Below are 23,189 nucleotides of genomic sequence, written 5' to 3'. Positions count from 1 at the left end.
GATGCACGCATGTTCTTTCCAGTTGTTAAAAACTCAATTCCTTTGTATTTCTTTATTTTAATAAGTGTTCTAATTTGAATGCACTTTGTATCACTTTGTATCACCATCAGTCCACACATTATAGTGACTTCTCAAAATTAAAGCTCTTATTAAAGACTTTTTAAAGACATTGAAAAAGTTCAAATGTTTCTCATCGTCCAGATACACCATACTTGCATATCAGATATAGTTTACCACTTAAACACAAGTAATAATTAAGGGGAAAACTAAGGGAAAATGTAAAGGTGCTCAACAGCCTATACTGAAACTTTAATGTTTAACTAGTCCATGAAACAAATTCTCAGGCAAAGCGATTATCAATCACGCCTAACAGATGGCGAAACAGTTTATTATAGACCTCAGGTTAAAAATATCAAACTTTGTTTTTCATACCCATACCTGTGCAACCAGTGTGATGTAGTAATTAAATTACTACTTGCTCCATAAAGCACCTGATAGCTTAACCAGAAAATCAACTAAGCAAGCTACTTTTATAATAGCAAAGATCATTAGCAAGCACACATGTCTAGAAATGTGAAGAGTCAAATATCTGCTGGCAGCCACTGGCAATTCCTGTTTCCCATGACTAGAGGCACTACAGAACATCAGATCATCATTTCTGCAGTCCGTTACAGCTGTGTCTGTGTCATGGGCACTGACACCTCACTATCTGTGCACATCTGCTATTGTTTACTGAGGGAATTTAGCACAAAGCAGATGAAGGAAAGATGGCAGGGTTGTGGCATTTGTGTCAAACTTAACTTTCCTACTCCCTAATCAAGCAGGGGCACATCTGTTTGGAGCAGATTTAATGAATACTTACCCAAATCAGCAGCAATCTACTTTGGTTTTCTTTTTTTAATTTTTTTTTTAAATACACTAACTTAATAGACCACCTGTTGTTTAGGGCAATTTGTAAATATATTAAAAGTAAATAAATAAAATCTCATGTACTGGTTTTAGTGGCTTATAACTGGCAGTACTCCAGGCTATATTAGCAAACCTTGATACCCAAGAACTAGGCTTGACAAGTTCACAAATAATCAGCAATTGATTAAACATAACAAGGAGTGTCACAGTGATGGCTAGAGTGGTGTGTGGGTGGTGACGTCAGCGTCCAGAAAGCAACACAAACAGGTCTTTCTGAATGACAAGTACCTTTTTGTTCGTTGTTTTGGGTAGCATTTGCTCTAGTTCACAAACTCTTCTAAACTCTCTCTAATAAACCTGGAATGGTTTTTTTATATTCTGTGGCTGGAGCCTTAATTATCTTATTAAACAATAATTGACTTAAGGCTCCAGCCACATTCCCATGGGTTTTATCTGGATGGGGAATTTAACCCCAGGCACGCTACACTTTGAGACCGGCTTTTTTGCCAGTCTCCAATAACAACAATACGGACGGACTGCTCCATCCGCCCGCACACAAATACAACATATAATAATAATAATAATAATAATAATAATACATAAATATGCACAAGGGGAGGGCACACCGTCACAGGAGTCATTAGCACAATTTATAAATGCAAATATTTCATTGTTTTCTAATGCATTACAATATGCATTACAATTGCTCTTGAGTGATTAATCATGTAATTCCAACCCTAATTTGAAACCAGCACCTGTATAATGTATTTCCCATTATCTTTTTTCTGAATATCAACTAGGCTATACACAGTGGTCTACACATGTAGGGTAAGTATGACTGCATGTAATACAATACTGTATGAAGTGCAATTCATACAGTATTTTATAAAAGTTATTTTTACACTTAGCTCACTTTCGGCTGCCATAGCAGCCAAAAAATATCCGATACTCTCTAGAAGCATGGCGCTGGATCTTTCTCAATTCCTACCGCGTTCAGTTTTTTGCTCCGCTTGATGGATGACTTCCTTTTCATTTCTCTTCCATCACATCCTCCAGTATAAGCAATCAACTAACTAAAAACCCTATTTGCGTCTCTTGGCGTCCCACTCTCCAACGACAAAACCATCAGTCCCGTTCATTCTCTGGGATTCCTGGGCATAACGCTCAATACAATACAATTTAAGGCCATCTTCCTGTCTCTAAATTAGAGTGTATCCACTCCCTCATCACTTCATTCCAGGTCTCATTGTCTATCAAGAAACAAGATCTTCTCTCTCTCCTCTCCTCAACTTTGCTGTACGTATCATCCCTCAGGGCAGGACATTCATCTCTTTTCTTATTGCACTCTACTACACAGCCAAGAATTTAAACTCTCTCAACATATCATCCGATGCTAGGAAAGACATAAAAATGTGGACCACGCTAATCTCCCACTGGAATGGTCTATCTCTGTTCTATGACGAATCGTACAATCTCGTGCTCTTTACAGACACCTCTCTCATCAGTTTCGGCGGTTTTCTAACTTCTCAATAGTTTGCTGGGACGCTGGTCCTCCACAGCAGTCAACTCATACATACATTCATCCTCTACCGACATAGCAATAGCCCGTCAAAGACTAGCTAGCATGCTCGGAGTGGGGGCTACCTGACCGCCAAGGCATATCCACATAACCATACCACACTAACACTATTTTAACCTCTCCAGTTTTTCTTGTATGTCCCTTCCTTCCTGTCTTTGTCAGCTGTTTTTTTAATGTTATGCACTGGCACGACTCAATTGTTTGTCTCACGGTGAGGGTCTCTGCGGGGAGCCGGGGGTCCATCTCCTGAACTCAGGTCAGCCATGCTACACCCACCGTCCTCGCACTAGCGGGGTTCTCACCGAGTGAGTCAGAGGGGACCCTCGGCCACACTATCCTTGCACAGCTCATGCAGCTATTCTACCTCACCACATGGGGCGCTGTCCTTCCTTCGCTCGGGACATGGCCCGCTTTATGCTCACAGTGCCCAAGACCCAGACTAACCCATTTCTCTCTGTTGCAGGTTCCTTGCGGGATGCCTTCCTGCTCCAGGCTTCGGAGGCATGTGCCTCATCTCATGCAAGGGCAGCACCAGACCAGTAAGGGAACCCTTTACTGTCTCCCCTTTCAGTCCTAAGCAGTTGGACTATTCCTATCGCCACGAGAGGCGCCTCTTCCGAAAACCCTTTTATATGTTTTCAGATCCTCAGGAACGTGACCTTCGACCAAGCTCTGTCCTCGGCAATAGGAGAACCTAACGGTCTGGATTTCTCGTCAAGCTATCCTTGGCCGAGCGTCCTCTGCTCAATACTGTCTTACTAACAGCTAATTTCTGCTTCCTCTGCTCTATCCTTACATCCCCAGTGGACACGCTGTGATTTATTATTCGTATCTATAGTGGAAATAACTGTCAAGGAAGACAGTGAGATTTGTAACCCTTGCTACAATGCTACATCATAAACAGATTTAGTCGTGTGTCATCATTGGTTTAGTTATGTAACTGTTTCTGGATTTCAGGATGTTAAGAAAGATGACATCATAATATGGAATGACATTGAACAACCACCTAACAAAATGCAAAATCATTCTCCCAAACACTGGAGGTCTAATATATTAAGTCCTAACCTAGACCTTACCTAAAAGAGACTTACCATTTTACAATGTACCTTGGATAAAATAAAATAAAACTACATTTGATAGGCAGTTGTCACATACTGTAGTAGCATAAGCCCATGCCATTGAATGACACAAACACAATCCTTTGGCAACATCTTTAGTTCACTGGAAGGGGTACCAAATCAGACACTTTGAAAAAAGCATTAAGAAAAGAAAAAATACACAGCAGGTAACAGTATGCTAAAACCTATAAAATCACTTCCCCTGAATGACCCTGAATATATTATTTTACAGTCTAGCCAGGCTGATTGAATGGACAAACTTGTCACATTGTGTATAAGGTAATAATGATCATTTGAATTACTTGCAAGGTCAGTGCGTCAGCTGAGTTCCGCAGCAACATTTTGAAAAGCTGAGCCAAAGTATGTTTAGATTGCTACAGTGCTAAAAGCAAGTTTACTGGATTGCATAATGCACTGGAGTTCTGTTGTTCTGCATAACATTGCAAACACATGTACATTACACACATCAGTGGGCAACACCATATGTGCAACCCCCTGGATTTACAGGTATCATCTCATTTGAAAATGTAATTCATTAAAAAAGCAGTCCACTGCTAAAGCTAATGACACAGACTTGTAGATCTCAGTCAATCCCTATGGAATGGAATGTGCTGATCCAAGTCTTGCTTGATTCCTCAACTAACACTGTTGATACTGGTACTGGTTCAAGGCACTGATGGTTGGCCAGGAAAGATGGTCAAGCTGATGTTTCACCACCCACCATTCACAATGATAACCATCTGGCCCCCAATTTCTTCTAACCTAAATATGGGTAATATTGTGATCCAGATGTCATCCCATGACCACATAGCAGCTATTTTACCACCTTTGAACCTCACATCCTCCCGTGTTCATTAAATGCAGGTTAACTTGAACCTGGAACTCTCTCTTCATTGGCATCCCTGATGATCTATGCCGACTCCAATATAATAGCATAATACATACCAGATGAACTAGTCAGACCACACCTTTCCTTCGGAATATAAACTAACAGTGCTGTCGTGCATATTGATCGGAAAACTGCTGACATACAAAGACCACTATGGTTGTCAGGCACATTCCTACAGCCATAGCCAAAAGTTGAGATCATCCAATACTGGCAGTACCCAAACACGTAATGCAGTTGTCTGGTACTAGAGTATTCAGCTGTGCCCACCATCTGTGGATATATTTTAACAAATGAACCAGGGTTGTCCCATTCACTGTGCATTTTTAAAAGAGAAATAGGCTAAGTCCTTGTAAGGAGTATTTTTTTTACCTTACAAACTAAAACGTTTGGAATTATCATTAGTAAGAAAGGCACTGTATAAATATCTGTTAGTTTTAAGATTTAACATCCGAAGAGATGCCTAGCCAAAGAAGAAACTTATTCTTCTGTATATATAAAAAAAAGATAACACACTTGTAATGAAGTCTTGTAATTTATTGTAATGTATTCTTATTTTACCATCTTGCTACTACACTGTATTGCTTGCTGATAATGAATTCTACTATAATTTATTTTGCATGCTTATCTTGGTACTGTAAATTACTTTTGTTGTATCACTTCTGTTGCTTGCTCTTGCAGTAACATATTAGGATGCTAATCAATAAGTTTCCCTGTTTATTAGATCCTTTAGATATATATGTGACGTAAGTACTTTATATCATATAAACAGAGTAAATAGTATGTTCCTTAAACAGGACAAAGATGTAGATAGACATGTGCATGCACGAGTTCTGTGTGGTGGCTGTTATGATGCATACAGTCTGTTTTGTTGGTCTACATGTTTGGACATGAAAATAGCTTTGATCTTTGTATGGATTTTTTTTTTTTTTTTGCACCATATAGCATATTAGTGCCCCAGCATACCAGTCATAAGTATTTCTAGGGATGTCATTCAGAACCTAGAGTAGTAATAATATCAAAACACTCCTTTCAGTTTTAGGCAGAAAAGCAACAAAAAAATGTTTTGCCACAAAAATATTCTTGGCACTTTTCATAGAATGATGTTTTGTTTATCAATGCGTGCAGTATATGTTCTCTCGCAGAAAGCAGATAAATGCACAATATAATACTACATTTATTTATTTTTACAAAATATATATTTGTGTAGCACATTTTACCCCTATCGAACAAAATGTACTTTTAAAATCTTATGCATTTTAAAACATCAACTAGTATCATCAGATAGTATAAGATAACGTTAACCCTGGTTCCCTGAAAAGAGAATGACCATTACCGAGTGGGACGAGCCTCTCTGACCGTCAATCATTCTCCTCAAGCCATGGGAGAATGAAATAGGTGTCCAAGAGCCTCCACAGAGGTCACCCAAGACCACCCCCCCGCAGACACCTCTCAGGGGAGGTGAGATGTTCACTGCCGAGGCAGTTCAACTCAAGGGGATGCTCACCAGGGGACAGGAGGTTGCCATGCAGGCACCGCTCCACTTCCCCACACAGGCGCAGAGACTGTAAGGGCTCAGCAGACCATGCTGGAGACTCTATTAAATCTCAGGGAAGGCTGCCCCCTACCACCGGGCAGCTCCAGCCCCCACAGTCTCGTTCCCCATCCCCTCTGCCTAGACCCCCTAGCCCAGGTGCGCTGTCCTTCAAGGCATCCAGGTCGAACGTAATGGTAATGGTAATGCGGGCCCTTATGGGTCCCCCATTTGAGCCCATGGCGTCAACAGAACTGTGCCCTGTTTCATTGAAAGTGGCATTTTTAATAGCCATTACATCTGCCAGACGAGTAAGTGAGCTCCACGCGCTGTCCATTGATAATACATGTATGGCTTTCACTGGGAATGACTCGAGGGTAACATTAAGATCAAATCCATCCTTTTTGCCAAAGGTGGTATCCTCATTCCATATTAACCAATTAATGGTTTTGGAAACTTTCAGACCTCCCCCACACTATTTAGAGGAGGACCATAGACAACATATGCTATGACCAGTTCGGGCTCTGCGCTGTTGTTTGGATAGGATGGCGTTCTGGAGACAGTCCAACCAGGGTCCCGCTCTAGAGGTCAGGCCCTATCGAAACAACGTCTCGCGCACTGGGTGACAGATGCGATACGCTTAGCGTATGAACAGACGGACTACCCGTTACCAGGGGACATTACGACCCATTCTACCAGAGACCAGGCAACTTTGTGGGCTTTCCTTCATGGCGCCACCTTGGATGAGTTATGCAATGTTGCTACATGGACAGGTAGACAGACATTTGTGCATTTTTACCACCTTGATGTTACAAACCAAATGAGACCCTCTCTGGGCTTTAGAGTGTTGCAGACGACATGCCCTTAGGCATCTCATGGGCTCTGAGGCTTTTGCCGGGGGGGGTTGTACTGTCAGTAATCTGGAGCCACAACAGCTTTGGTACAGCTTTCCCATTCGGTAATGGTTGTCATTCAAATTGAAAGGGAGCCATTACCCTTTGAGGTCGTGTCCCCAGCTGACCACTGTTTTCGAAAGAAAATGGCGATGTGCTGCTGTGAGGACGCCCCTCTTTAACAGGAGGTGGGAGAGACTCCCCCTTTCCTCGTGTATTCCAGGGATCTCATATCGTACCAAAATAACAATGTACCATATTTTATACCTGGTGTGTTACTTTTGCTATTCATTTTATTTTATGACTCAAATTATAATTATTGTTTTTTTCTTTCTTTCTTTCTGGAAAGTAGGTGTAATCCTTTATGAATTTCAATGACTGTATTTTTAAATGCAAAACAAACTACAAAACATATGAGCTTCAACTGTAACATCCAACATGTGAATTTGACCTCACTTGTTAAATAAAAAAGGAGTAATGGATGTTATAAGCAAAGCCACTGCCCCAACCTCAGCCGTTTCTGTAGCTCCAAAAGCTCAGTATTGCACACTTTCACCATATCCAACGAATGGCTGGTTATACACAACAATCAGTGCCGGTGTCGTGGCAAATTTCTCCCCCCCCCCCCCCCCCCCCCCCAAAAAAAAAAAGTATATTAACAAACATTACTAATATGTGTCAAAACAACAAAACAACCATTATTATTGGTGTAACTAATTTTCCAAAACTGTTTAAGTGAAAGAAAAAGAATATGAATTGTATTTCCTTTTTCCATACCCACATTGTCTCTTGCTAGATTTATAGCTTCAAACTTGTACAATTAATTTCAGAAAATCAGTAGCAAATCTTGCTGTGGAGCAGAAACCTTTGAAAATTAGATGCATTGGCTAAATTAATTTCACAATTTACAGGTTTGCCAACATTTTAATTAAGAATCGGAGTTGGACTGATAGCAATCAATTACCACATAAAGGAGAGGGTAATAAAAAGGGGGCAAAATATATTTCTATTTCGGGCCCCCAATCAGCTAGAACTGCCACGGACACCAATCTTCCCTTTAGCCACTTGAGCCCTTTAGGGTAACTCAAATGAATGCACAACAATCATCTCCGCTGTTTCCTGAAATAAATGAAAAGTCATCATTCAAGGAGCATTATCCATGCTGACTCTGCCATGAACATATATTGGATAGCATGCTGGGCTTCTAAAACAAATGAAGACTTATCGTGTATGCTGCTGTACAGTATTCTTCTATGGAAGCAGATTTTGTCAAATAATAAACCTTTCCCTCTGTCTTAAAGAGTAAGTAGCAGGGTTCTGAAAAATGTAGCATCATACATCATACATTTGTATTTTTTCTTTTCATTTTTGACATCCTGACATCTTTTTTACCCATAACTTTAAACCCTGTTTCAAAGCTCTTTTCAAAATGTCCTCTCCAGTGCACTGACAGTGTAAGGGTTATTACCCATATTGTCAAACAGGTAACACAGCAATAACGATCCATGATGTGGTATGGAACAAAAAAGTCAGAGCACTTTTTTTTTTTTTTTTCCTGCAGTGATTTAGAGGACAGATCTCAAGCCCCAGCACACTAAAGTAGCAATTTTTTTAAAATCTTGATAGCTCTTTGATACTGCTTGCTATCATGTGTTATCCACCACTATACAGATGTTTATCACAATATGACTGCTAGCAGCTACAGGAAGCGGTTTGACTAGCCATGAAATATATTACATGTGGTCACTTTGACAAACATCCAACTCAGAGTAAATGGCCCAGCTGTATAAAGATATGTTATATCAGGTTAACAGAAGGTCAAGCATATTCTCTGACATTAAAATGGGAGCTGTAATATTTGAGCTATTAGTGTGTCTGTTTATCTTTTAACGTTTCACTTTTTGTACAGTAGATACTATGGTTTTACTCCACTATATTAAAAATGTTAATGTTTCCCAACTTGTAAATACAACATTGATGGTGTGTATATGAACATTCTGAGCGTGTGTCTACTTCTAAAACGGTAGCAGTTTTTTTTTTTTTTTTTTTTTTTTTTTTTTATTATTTCTCTAAGGATTTTGCACGGGAGCTAAAGCTTTTTCGTCCTTAACCACACTGTTACCAGCAAAATGGTGGTAAATTATGGTAGCCTATACTGGTGATCTAGTGGTCACTGCAGTACTATCTAATGGACAGAGACTGGTACTGCTTTAAAAATAAACTAAAACTAAAAAAATAGTAATTTGCTGACATAAGCTATCATAAGTATTCAAAGACTTATGATTTGTTTTATATATTTCTTTTAGGACAGTATGGTATACATTGTCACTTATTAAAAAAATGCTGTAAAACACACCTTGTATAAATATAATACAGTAGTACAGTATACTGTGGTATTTTATTCTCTCTTTCATGCAGTTAAAAGCATGCTAAACCAATTCTCAGTGCAGCTGGAAAAAACTGGCCATGAATTGTGTAGTCTTCCTGTAAAATGGTTACAGAGAATGTGAAAGTCATCTAAACAGGTTTGTGTCAGCTAATATACAGTGATTCACAGAAAATGACTGCGGTAGATCAAACTGCGTGTGGGTGTTTCCTCTAAAACAGAACATTTTGTGGCTGTACTGCTCAGAACATTCTCACTGGCCAGTGGTTATTTTGAAATGTGGTAATACTGCAGTCATGGAAGATAGAGGATGCAGTGTTTCAAAACTTACATCTGCAGTGCACATTCCACAAGGTTCCCTCTCCCTTCTTCAGAGTAAAATACTAACCCTTATGAACCTTTACAAGTTTACCAAGGTAACAGTGCAGGACAGTGTAATAAAGCCTAGTAATGTAAACTGTGGCAATGTATGGCTGGTAAACTGTTTTAAACCTATACACATGCCTGTATAAGCCTGGGGAATATGTCATAAAACTTTTCATCAGTAAACTGACTGTGATTAAGAACAAATGTGGATATGTAACAAGCAGGATCATTTTTTTTATTTCATTCCATCACCCACAAGCTTTTAGATAAATAAATAAGCCTTACTTGAGCATCACACTTTAAGCTAGAAGCCACTGACGTTATTTGAAATACTGCATCAAGAAACCAATGAAAAGTTTGTCCAAATACCACACCAGAAAAGGGCACCGCCCTTTAAATTACATATCAATCTCCCTCCTAAAAGGTCAAGTAGCTCTGTACATCTTTGTGAAATTTAATTCAATTTGTATGTGCAGCAGTGATACATCTGAACTCTGCATAAACCGTTAAACCAGACGTTCTTCTGACTGTAACCTATAGTCTGGAGACGGCACGCTAAGCCTTCATTTTGATTGCAACTTCGGTACCAGACTGTGATTATGTGAAAAGATTTTTAATGATCTGTAACACAGAAGCCAAAAGCCGCACTGAAACTTAAAAACTGAGAAAGTATGTAAGTCATTATGGCCAGGCGAAAGCCCTAAATGTAAATTGTACATATGTGTGTGTTGGAAATATAGGGTTGGCAGGGAAGGGGTTAAAATCCTCCCTGCCATAATACATGTGAAAATGTGGATGTTACTTTAATTGAATGAAAAATGGTTAATTGGGATCCAGCCAAATGGTATTTAAGGAGGGGGAAATCCTTTGTTTAGGGGGTTGGTGTGTAAGTGAGTTTGGAAACGTGTGTATACTGTTTGGAAGACTGTAGTGAAAGTGAATGCCAAGCCTACAGTCACTTATTGTATTGTATTGTTTTGTTTAAACCTTTTATTTTGGCCCTTGTGCCTGTTTATTTTATCCTGGTTTTGTCTATTAAAAGTGCGCAACAGCACATAAACTGCAGTCTCTTGTCTCTGAGTTTCATTCCTGATGCTATCCAACAGTCAGTATTATAATGCTATACCTGTATTACAAATGCCAATTGGATATTTTTTGTAAACCCCTCAAAATTAGGTTTTCACTATCTTCGATACTGCTTAGCTTAACTGTCACTCTCCAGAACATTTGTCCCTGTTGCAATGGACAGTAACCCCATTCAATCGCTGATGCAAGTGCCCACCAACACTATGTCTGTTTCCACTGCCTGGCGCTACTTGCTTGTGATTGTAATTGTAATAATAGTTAAACCTTTGCACAGCTGTGTAATTGTAATTCTAATTACCATATAATTCTTTGACTACAGCTCAACTACACAACTTTCTAAGCTTAATCATTCACAGTTGCATGTTGGGTTTTACATTGAGCGAACATTCTTCTGTTTTTTCAACCACATTTAGTGAACGCATTTATATGAAAAAAAACAAAAACAAACAGTATATCGAATGTTTCTGTATTTGTACCTGTGATCACTGCTTGGTAAAATAAACAGAGTAAACATGTTAATGTGTGGAGCCATTTATGTCACTTTTTAGTGTAATTGTGATTACACTGTGTAACAAATTTTATTATTTTTTTTTGGTTCCTGGGTAGTAAGTGTTATTTCCTAATTGCTTATGCCTCAAAAGTATAGAAAATGGCTATTATTCCCCACAAACTTTTCTTCTGTGACCAGGACAGTGATGTTTTGAAATTTACCTATTTTACCTATTTACAATTTGTCAGAGCTCTAGATAAGGAGTCGGCAGCCTTCAAGTACCTTCAAGACTTCTTCCCTAAGCTGTCTGAGGCAAAGGTCAAAGCCGGTGTCTACGTCAGACCACAGATAAAGAAGATCCTGGAGTGCAATGAATTCCCCAAGAAGCTCACTAGTAAGGAGAAAGCGGCTTGGAACAGCTTTGTCGCAGTGGTTCGGGGCTTCCTGGGCAATCACAAGGCCGAAAACTATGTGGAGCTGTTTGAGACTCTGGTGAAGAACTACGGCATAATGGGCTGTAGGATGTCCCTCAAAGTCCATATCCTTGATGCTCATCTTGATAAATTCAAGGAGAACATGGGAGCGTACTCGGAGGAGCAAGGCGAGCGCTTCCACCAGGATATACTGGACTTTGAACGTCGCTACCAAAGACAGTATAACGAGAACATGATGGGAGACTACATTTGGGGGCTGATTCATGAAAGTGATTTACAGTATAATCGTAAATCTCAAAAAACCACTCACTTCTAAATCTTTCGTAGTCATTTTTGTATTACTTTAGTATAAATACATGTTAATTTGGATTCATATGTTGCTTTTTCTGACTTTATGTGAACGAAAAGACACAAATTATCTCATTTTCTCATTGGAAATTGGAAAAAATTTCAAAATATCACTGTCCTGGTCACAAAAGCAAAGTTTGTGGGGAATAATAGCCATTTTCTATACTTTTGAGGCATAAGCAATTAGGAAATAACACTTACTACCCAGGAACAAAAATTGTGTTACATAGTGTTATAATTGAAATTACTGCAGCATAATTGTAACTGTAATCGTAATTGAACAAAATAGCAGTGTACTTGTAATTGCAATTTCAGAAAATCAATTACTCTGTAATCATAATTGACCCCAGGTTTGGTGGAAACACCCTGTTTTGTTGCTGTGCGCAGCTGTACCCGGGAGCAGCAGGCAGTGGAAACTGGACATAAGCAGAGGTTTAGTCCTGGACCTGACGGTCATGGAACGCCACTAAAACATAGGCACATTTACAAATCAACCCCACGAGTTAGTCGTCATGGTTACCCTCGCCGCCCTCCCCTCTACAATCAGAGATGTAAATACCACAGCTGCTTTATTACTGTAGTGTGCATGTCAGAAGCATTTAACAAAAACATTATTAAAATACACAGATTAAAAGTGAACAGATTTTAAAGTAGTTTTCCTATACAATAAAATTATCCATCTTGTCAGAAGGCTTTGAGTGTTTGTGTCTGTGCCTTCATTTGTGTTTGCATCCACAGTCGTAGTCAATGAACTGTTGCTGTCATCTTCATCAGCATTTTTATCCTGCTTAAAAAGTAGTTTGTTTCTAATGCTCTTTTCATTTCATCAAGATGAGTACTGACTGGATCAGACAGGGCGACGCAAGTTATTTGACTGGGCTGGCCTATTAATTATGCCAGTTCCGGCTCGACTACACCTACAGCACACAGTACCGGAACAGCATTCTGGCGCATTCCGGCTTGACTACACCACTTGACATAAGTCTCTGTGCTGAGCTTAAAGTATTGGCTATGGTTAACTTTGTCAACCCCTGTTATGGTTTTACAAACGTCAGTCAAGTCTCCCCTAATCCTTCTTTGTTCTAGACTAAAAACATTCAGTTTAATTAAAATCAAATCTTCTAAAAGCATTCTTTTAAACCCTGGGATTAGTCTAGTTGCTCTTCGCTGGATTCTCCCCAAGGCCACAATGCCCTTTCTGTATTGTGGGGACCATAATTAAATACAGTAACACAGTAATACAAAACCTCATCATTACTTCCTCTTTGATTATGTAACCAAGCATTATGTTTGCCTTTTTAATAGCTTACCCACATTGCCTGGTAACTGAAAACAAAATCTAACTTGTTTCTAGATGTTACGACAGTAAAATTTGTTCTCACAGTGGGATCCAGTGAACCCTGGGGATCTGCAAAGGCTGCCCTGAAGAGCCCAAGAAAAATATAGAAACTTCCCTTTTGTAAAACAGAAAGATACTTCACTGCTGTGGTTCGAGAAATGTCTTGCGATACTTGCAGAATATAAACATTAAACATTTTCTTTCACTGCTTGTCATGGGTGGCAGGGTGGGATGATGTCACCAGACCAGGAAATAGACACACACTGACTGTGAGGTGAGTCGCGAATGCGTTAGTTTTTATTAACTATTAACTAACAAATAAAACAAACAAACAAAAAACTTTTAACAAAACAAAAAGGATTGATGGCCAAAACAAATAATAAACAAACACCACAAGTGCCGTGTTTGTTCAACTCCAGTACGCATAGCAATTGTCTTTTAGATACGTTCCTCTTTCTCTCCGTCTCCCTTCTCCAAAACTCTCTCTCCTTCCCACCACATAACTGCTGTTCATATTGATGTGGCTGTCCTCAAATTGGTGAATAATTAGCCAGTGTGACGATAGCCACATTCGCATTAGTATTCCTAACAAGGAAGGCTTTTAACTCCATCACTGCCAAACAAAACAACAATAAACAATACATTGTTTTAATACAAAATACATTTAAATACTACTACGACTACTACTACTATAATAATAATAATAATAAAAAATAATAATAATAATAATAATAATTATAATAATAATGCAAAATTACAAATAAACATAGGGAGGGCGTACCCCTTCACACTGTTGTGCCCTGTCTCTGCTGTACTGTCTTTAGAAATACTAAAAGAAACTTAAATTTATTGACAAACGTTTAGATTAGAAGTTTTTTTAAATATCAGTTTTTAGTTTGGGGGTCCACATCCCAAATCATTTTTAGAAAGGGTTCCCAAAAAATTTAAATATTTGAGAACCTCTGGCATATACAGTAACACGGCACTAGCAGATGTGCCCTTTAAGGACAAAGAATAGAAAATTAAAGTGTGATATTTGAGGTGGAAGTTAAACAGTAAAAAAAAAATTCTCAAGCCAGTCCATCACAAGAAGAAATGACTTCATCTAAAATACGCAGCTTGAGGAAATTGATGAAAGTTAAAGGGTTAACAAGTGACAGTATTACAAAGCCTGCCATTAATGTTTCCCTGTGTTAGTTTCTTCCAGAATATGACATTTAAAATAATAAGATTAGACTGTGCCTTCATTACCACTGCTGGAACCCATAAATCATAAAAACCAAATGACAGCACTTTAATGAACATGAAATTATTATCTAGGAGAACTGTCAAATACATTCTGGCAGAGTGCAGTAGGGAAAACACTGGGATCACAGCCCTGATAAATGTGATCAGAGCAACAGTTCCACTGTATGTAAAAAGAGTGAATCATTACCACTAGCAGGACCACCCAAAAATGTAAGACATAAAAGGAATGAAGAGGTAAACATTGGCATTAAAGCCTCAAACTTGGTTAATTATACCTTGGTATATATCAAATATCCCCAGTTTGTGATTATTAGGGATATGATGACAGGAATAAATGACTGCAGAGAACTAAGAATAACCAGCATTAGGTAATGTTTTAAGCCGCATGGAAAATTACATATTTGCAATATATTGCATGAAGGCAAACTCATTACAGCTGAAAGGCATAAGCTTGTAAACAAGTTTCAATTTACCACCAAATAGGACCTAATGAGGTCAGATTCACTCATTTGAACCTTACAGCTTTCAGCAAAGACCAATGCAAAACTACATGACCTTATTGTTTGAATTATTATGAACAATCAGTAATATGTTGTTACATGAGAAGTTTCTTGGTCGGATTAAAAAAATAAAACACCACAAGTGTATAATAATAATAATAATAATAATAATAATCATTTATATAGTGCATTCCATGTACAATACAATTCAAAATGCTTTACATTCAGAAAAAATACAAAAATAAACAATAAGAAAAGGGTACAGTTATTAAAAACAGAAGTAACAATAAAAATCAGAATAAAACATAAAAATGTTATGGAAAACCTATATTAAAAAGGTATGCTTTTAATCGAGATTTGAAGATTGCAATTGAAGGTGAATCTCTGATAAAAGGGGGTAAGGAGTTCCAGAGTGTGGGGGCATTAAAACAGAAAGCAGCCTCTTCCATCCTTTTACCATTCACGCTCAAATACATAAAAGGCCAGCATTAGCATATCTCAGAGTGCATTCAGGCTGATAAGAAATTAGCAAGGCGTTTAGATATTGTGAAGATAGTCCATAAAGTGCTTTAAAAACTAGTAATAGACTTTTAAAATCAATTTTGTAATAGCTGTTGTGCCACCTGGTTTAACAGATATAACCTCCCAGAGTGGCAGCATGTATAAAGAAAATAACATGGGACCAACAATGGAGCCCTGCAGAACACCACATGTAATATTAGCTAGTCCGGATGTATACTGTAATTGTGTAACAAGCAAGACGCACCTTTGGTGGTTAAGCCCCCACAAGAAAATTGTTGTCTTGTCCTCGGCTGTGGCTTTAACATTGGTTCACAATGAACTGAGATTTTAGGATGTCCTCCATGAATAACACAGATTTTTTTTTTTTAAATCTGAAGTTACATTTTCAATTATCTAATATCATTCAGTCATGGACCAAAAAAGCTCTATAGTCACTGTTAGAGTTTAACCTCAGTAATTCAAGCCCCTTTCTCATACCACAACTTCAAATAATTTTCTTTATAGTTTTTTTTTTTTTTTTTTTTAAATATGGGTTTTACAGGTTTTTATTATTTTTTTGTGTTTCCGGAAAAACAGACAAGGGTTGGAACAGGCCAAAATGAAATAATCATATATGCGCCTCTTTTAACCGTCACTAAAGTCCAGATTTTATAAGGTCTGTGTGGGAGGGTAGTGGGCAGAGCTTAGGGAAGGACCAGAAATGATAGCACAGAGGAGCTGGAAGTGACATTTAGTCCTGGAGCCCTGTACCAGCAATGGTATCTGGGCAGGATTTTATTTTAAAACACAATGAAAATAAACAGTCCACTATTGCAGAAAAAAACAAGAAAACTACCTGGAATACCAGCAATGATAAACTCAGGTTTCAAAAAAAAAAAAAAGAGAAAAAAAAACATTGCAGTTATAAAAAAAAACAACCACCAAGGAAGCACAGGGTTTCTCCATGCTACTGCAGTGGGTTTCCTCTCACCACCTCTTGGCTCCCTTCCGCTGAATAAAGAATAGTCCTAAATTTGTTCACTCCGGTAATCCACCAGGGTTTTTCAAAGCTTCAGTATTCTGTGAATTACAGCAGGTTTTTAAAAGCAAAACAAAGCAAAGCACAGTTAAGGACTGGGAGATGGAATGGCAAAACCACGCTGCCTAAATACTGCCAAGTCCAGCCCCTGCAATCAGCGCGCTGCCCCATGTCAGGCAGTCGACAAGCACAGCACAACTAATTGCAATGATGGGACTCGGTGGCCACATGGTTCCGCCTTGGGCCAAGATGGCTGCCCGGCCCAGAATTTCCAGTCTGGTCAGAGTTCAGCCTCCTGATCCAAATCATGGTCAGCCTTACACAGAGCTGCCGGTGGTCAGGAGGGTGAATTACAACAGGGACTCCTTTCAATCCCCCCCAGAGTGGAGCCATAGGCACACTCGGCCAACCCTAACTCCCCCTCCCTTTGAAAAAAAATCTGCAATTTGATGCTCATTATCTGAACAATGTTTAAAGGTGAAATTAAAGGGTTGCAGCTCAAGACTCCACAAGTAATCCAGGCATTCATGTCCCTCATCATGTTTATCCACTTAAGAGGAGCGTGACCTGTGACAAGAGTGAAGGACTGCCCCAGGAGATAATATCGAACCGAGTTCATGGCCCATTTAAAGTCCAGACACTCCTTTTCAATAACGGAGTAGTTGTGCTCCCTCTGAGCCATTTTCCTGCTAATGTATAGCACGGGGTGTTCTACCCAATCAATCTCCTGCTACAAGACTGCCCCTAGACTGACATATGTGGCGTCTGTCTGGAGGATGAATTCCCTGTCAAAATCTGGTGACACTAGCTCAGGGGCTTGGCAAAGTATCCACTTTATCATGTTGAATGCTCCCTGACACTCATCTGACCATTGTATAGAGTGTGGGGCACTTTTCTTAGTGAGGTCAATCAAGGAGCTAACAATGGTGGAAAACTGTGAATAAAACGGCAATAATAGCCTGCCAGCCCCAAAAGTGACCTCACTTAAGCTTTGGTTCGTGGTACCAGAGTATCCACCAAGGCCTGGACTTTGGAAGCCACTGGTTTCACCCAACCATTACCCATGATGAAGCCAAGATATTTGGTCTCTTGTTTGCCAAACACTCATTTACCCAGGTTGACTGTTAGCCCCACCTGCCTCAGAGACTGCAGGACAGCCACCAATCTATCAAGGTGCTCCTTCCAGGTAGAGCTAAAAATAGTCACGTCATCAATATACTCCACCGCATACTGATAATGGGAACATAACACCCTGTCCATCAGTCTCTGGAAGGTAGCCGGGGCCCCATGCAACCCGAAGGGCATGGTCTTGAAATGGAACAAGTCATCCAAGGTAGCAAATGCGGTTTTCTCCTTGGAGCTGGGTGTTAGCGGGACCTGCCAATATCGCTTTGTCAGGTCCAGGGTCGAGAAGTACCTCATCTTACCCAGTCTGTCAAGGAGCTCACCAAGTCAGGGCATGAGGTACGCATCGAACTTGGATATAGCATTCACCTTTCTAAAGTCCACATAGAAACAAGTGGAGCTGTCTTTTTTGGGTACCAATACCATGGGTCTACAACACTCGCTCTGGGAAGGCTGTACTACTCCCAGCTGGATCATACTGTCCACTTCGTGGCGCATTACAGCCCGTCGCCTTTCCGGGATCCGGTAAGCCTCTGACACACCCAAACAACTGACAGAGTAATAATGGCATGTTCAATAATATCAGTTCTACTGGGGAACAACCGGAGTCGGGTTGTTAGTTTGCTCCTACTCTAGGTCCACATTCTCGTCCCAGAATTGCGGTATGCTGGTCACACTGGACACCCACCCTCTTCTGTGTTCGTTTGACAGGCAAAACAGATTCTCTCATTAATGCCCCTTCAAGTTTCTCAGCCTTAAGCTCTCTTTTAGTTTTACCAGGCTGGAACCTGGAAGTAAATATGTGGGCCTGCAACAGGTAGATCTGGCCAATTGGATCTCCCGTTGCAACCATCCCTTCTACAGTGGGTGGCCGAGCTACATTGACCCTAATAGTAAGGCCAATCTCGACCGAAAATGACTGTGTACGACACCTTTTTGGTGACGGCCACAAATACTTGGTACATCTGACTTTCCACAGTCTTTCTAACTTTAGTGGTAGGATACGCCTTGGTTTTTCCATGAATACATGAGATGGCCACAGAGCCCTGTGGCTGCCAGGACATACCCTCCAAGAGAGCAGACTGAATTATACCCTCTGTGGCCAGACATCACAAGGTCACGTCACACTTCATCGCAGCGGGACAGAATCTCACTATGTGTCTCACCTCATGGCACCGGAAGCAGGTAGGGGAAGATTGTGCTGTGGGAGACAGCTGCTTATCCCTTGGTCCACCACTAGGGGTGGGGGGTCCAGGGATTCTCTCTGACCCATTCTGGAAACTAACCTCGGTCTCCACTTTGGAGGTGAGGCACGCAAAGGGACAGAAAAACTGAAGGCCTTGCTTCAGTCTTTGGGAGCGCTGGCGAAGGTCAATGCTTCACTGGGACCACTAGGGCTGGACTGGGTTCCACCCGAAGCAATGCATCCTCGAAGGCCTCTGCCAGCTTGAAAGGCCTTGTCCATTGTCTCGGGGCTGTGGCGAGTGACCCAGGCTCGAGTCTTCATTTCCAACACCACCAGGAACTGGTCGACCCCCACAAACTCCATGTTTTGCTGAGTGATCCGTTCAGTGGGACGCAACCAGCGGGGCCAGGTTACCTCCAGCCGCTTGTAGGTCCAGAAATGCTGGCAATGCGTTTCTGGGGTGATATTGAGGTGCTGGAGGATAGCTGTCTTCACCTGGGGGTAAACCTCCACTGCCACGTTGCTGGGGAAGGCTACCCCATGTCAGCCAATTGACGAGCACAGCACATCTGACTGCAATGATGGTACCCGACCCGGAACTTCAGCCTCCTGACCCAATCACGTTCAGCCCTACACGGCACTGCCAGTGGTCGGGAGGGCAAATTACAACAGGGACTAATTTCAATCCTGTCACAGTTGGATATGTGCGTTAACTCAATAAAAAAAGATATACTATGGCCAAAAGTTTTGCATAACCCATATAATTAACACATGCTGCTTCATAAAGTCAAATGAAACCTGCTGAATAATGTTAAATATAACATATCAAAGTAAATACCACTTTGATGTTTTCCATATACATAAGGAAAAACTGAAATTGAAAATGTGACATTTCAAAATATTACAATCTAACATTAAATAGGGTACTACTATTATGATTTCTGGTACACTTTTGCGGTATCATTTTGTTGTTGCCAACCTAAAATAAAGTATGCAGAGCAATAATATTTGGAAAGAAAAAAGGGGTTACCCCTTTCAAATTGAAATACATAAAATGATCATATTTATTACATCATTCTCTTTAATTTGGCATATTATTTTGTTGGTCGTTTCAATGTTGGCTATTTCACATTTGCACAGGCCTTGTGTATATCCATCCACAATTATGTAACTGATAAAAAACACAGCTTTATATAGATACATTAAGACGTGTATGTATATTCATTGTAATTAATAAGCAAATGTAGTGTCACTTCTTTTATTCTCTAGTAGAATCAGGGAAGGCAAACAGGACAAATAGATTGATTAAACTCCTACGGTGCATTGTTTATGTACCGGCCTACAGATGTTCACACACCCAGGCAACTGTTAATCAAGAATAATCACAGACTCAGTTTAACAAATCAGAGTATATATTTACTCCTTTGGTTTATTAACTATTAAATGGGTCGAGCAGTCTATTTCGAATCATAGCTCATAGACAATCAAGGCAATCTGATAACTTTGCAAACTAACAGCATCAATAATATATAAAGCAATATGGTTACAACACATACCTTTAGTCAGTCTAAAAGCACCCAAATCAGCCTAGAACTTACAATATAACAACATCTCTAAAGCTAATAACAATCCTATCCTATAGCATCATGCTTATATATAAATTCAAGATCATGCTTAACCTCCGCAGAGAAGGATGTCTTAAAATATAAAACAGAACAAAGAAAGGCCTGTTATCCAAACCAGAGGCTCTGAATACAACAGCAGTCAACTTCGCAAAGAGGTTTTCAAAAGATGGACCAACTAAGATACCCAACTCAACTGATACTTAAATTTTGCTCTTTTTCTATCCTTTGTGCATCTTGAAGGCTTAATTAAATCTAAATCTGGCTTTTCTCCTACTTTTCTAAAATAAGAATATATAAGGTGTACTTCAAACTAAATAGCTTATTTTAACGACACCACAGAGTTCCTTTTATTTAAGATAAAATATATAAAGGAGAGTGGCCCTTAAGGAAGAACACTTGCTCTTGTCAGTACATTTAGCCTAAAAAAAAGCTAAAACACATCCTCCTGGCACCACGAAAATCTTAGCACATTTACAGATAAGAATTAAAAGTGAGGTGCCCAGATCTAGCACAGGGAGGTTCAGGCAGACGGGCAGGGTGTCCAGGAACAAGGGGCAAGGGGCCATACGCAGCAGCACCGGACTGGATTGCAGGGTTGGTGGTTGGGGCTATGGTGGAGGTGGGCTCTTCACCTCCTTCCCCTAAGCAGACTGCGTGCTCTGCTTAAATACCATGCAGCTGGCTCTAATTTATAATGATAGCCAGAAGTAGTTGATAATTAAACAATAAATTAAAAAAAAATAAACAATTAGGAAAATAACCCTCCTCCCTGCCTTGTTAAAAATGAAGTTGGTTCTAAAAAAGGGCCATATACTGTTGCAGCATAAGCCTTCCATTCAAAAGGAGCTAGCACCTTATACAAGAGAGAAGGGGTTTGAGGGTCACTTGTGATACTAGCATATAATGTATTTTGACACAACAAGAGGTCAACTATGTGTTTTAACAGGGGTTATTGATGACATGTGCCTACTACAATTAGTAACAGATAATATTCTCACCAAAACACAAGTTAAAGCCTGAAACTCTACAAAAACATGCTCTTTAAGGTATCTGTTGAAGAAGCTTTTAAAACGCCATAGAAAAATCTAAGTATATTCAATTAGTTATTTTCAAGAGAAGATTTTGTACAACAAATATGAATAAGGCATTATAGATAAATGTACACAATACACTGTAACAACATGTGTCCTGTGGGATTTCAGATTGTACTGTTGTGGCTGTGAACCCCACGGAAATATTATCTCTCTGGTTGCTGCTCCAAGTGTGAAAAGGTCAATATGGGATAAAACTCATATGGGATAAGACTTCAAATCAAACATGGTTATCACAGATTTTCAGATGCTTCAAAGAATCTGAATTCCACAGCAGAAATTATACTTGATGCACTTAACTGTAGAGTAAGCATGGTCTACACCAAATAGAAATGACAGCTTTTACCCTAGGTGTGTATTAACCTCTCATGGGAAAAATTAATGACAAAAAAATGTACCGAAATTGGTAAGGTCAGACGATGTGTTTTATCTTTAACGAAAGGATTGTCTTTCATTAACCTTTACCACTAAAATACATTAATATTAATTTCCCAGAAAAAAGGTGCTCCCCGACACACTGACAGGTGGGGGACAGCTGAGAAGGCTTTAAAATGAAAGCATGCTCTTTACAGTTCACCAGCCATGGAAACAAATTCTACAAAGCACGTATGGTAATGAAGTACATTTGTGGCTGCTTACTGAAGGTATCTCTGTCACGCACATGCATTGTAAAATATATAGTACATTAAGGAATTGACTGAACTGTTATAGCAGTTGACTGCTAAACTCAAATGACCATTGGTACAGGTTGTAAACTGCATACTGCAATCAGTGTTTAATTAGCAATGTTAAGTCTGGATTCTCTCATTTGCAAGAACAGAGCGTTTTCTTTTTTTTTTTTTACATAAATCTTTAAATCTCATTCTACCATTTTGAATTGCTTGCACTGTTCATTTTGCACAGCGATTTTTTTTTTTTTTTTTGCATCTTCTTATTCAGACAGACCATTCTGTGTTTTCTCCCAGCATTGTTGAAAACTAAAAGCTAATTTATAATATCGACAACTATTGCTTCCTGATTGGTTTTCCTGTTTAAATGACATATTTGTGTTTTTGGATATTGTAATATTACTTATTTTAAAACAATTTTGAAATGTACTAGCAGGTGTAAAACATATAATTGCATGTACAGTCAACATAGAGAGGAGATTGATCTAGCTAATAGATTCCAAGCACTGAGCAATGACGACCTGGTGCTGGATGAAAACAGGGGTGAGATGTTCTTAGTAGGTGATTCAATTATACGCCATGTCGACAGTGAATTTAGCCGTAAAGATCCTGTAAATAGGTTTGTTACCTGCCTCCATGGAGCAAAAGTAAAGGCTATTGAATCAAAAGTGCACAGATTATTAAATCACAAAGAAGAGTCTGTGTTCATTGTATACGCTGGCACAAATGACATAAGGAACAGAAAATCAGAGATTCTGAAAGAGGATTTTAAATCATTAATAAGCCAACTGAAAAAGTTAGGATGCAGAATTATTCTCAGTTCTATTACCTGGTGATG

The sequence above is a fragment of the Polyodon spathula genome, chromosome 3 (assembly GCF_017654505.1).
Source record: "Polyodon spathula isolate WHYD16114869_AA chromosome 3, ASM1765450v1, whole genome shotgun sequence".
NCBI classification, from domain to species: Eukaryota; Metazoa; Chordata; class Actinopteri; order Acipenseriformes; family Polyodontidae; genus Polyodon; species Polyodon spathula.
The sequence above is the reverse complement of the archived record's forward strand: the minus strand, read 5'-3'. Positions refer to the sequence as shown.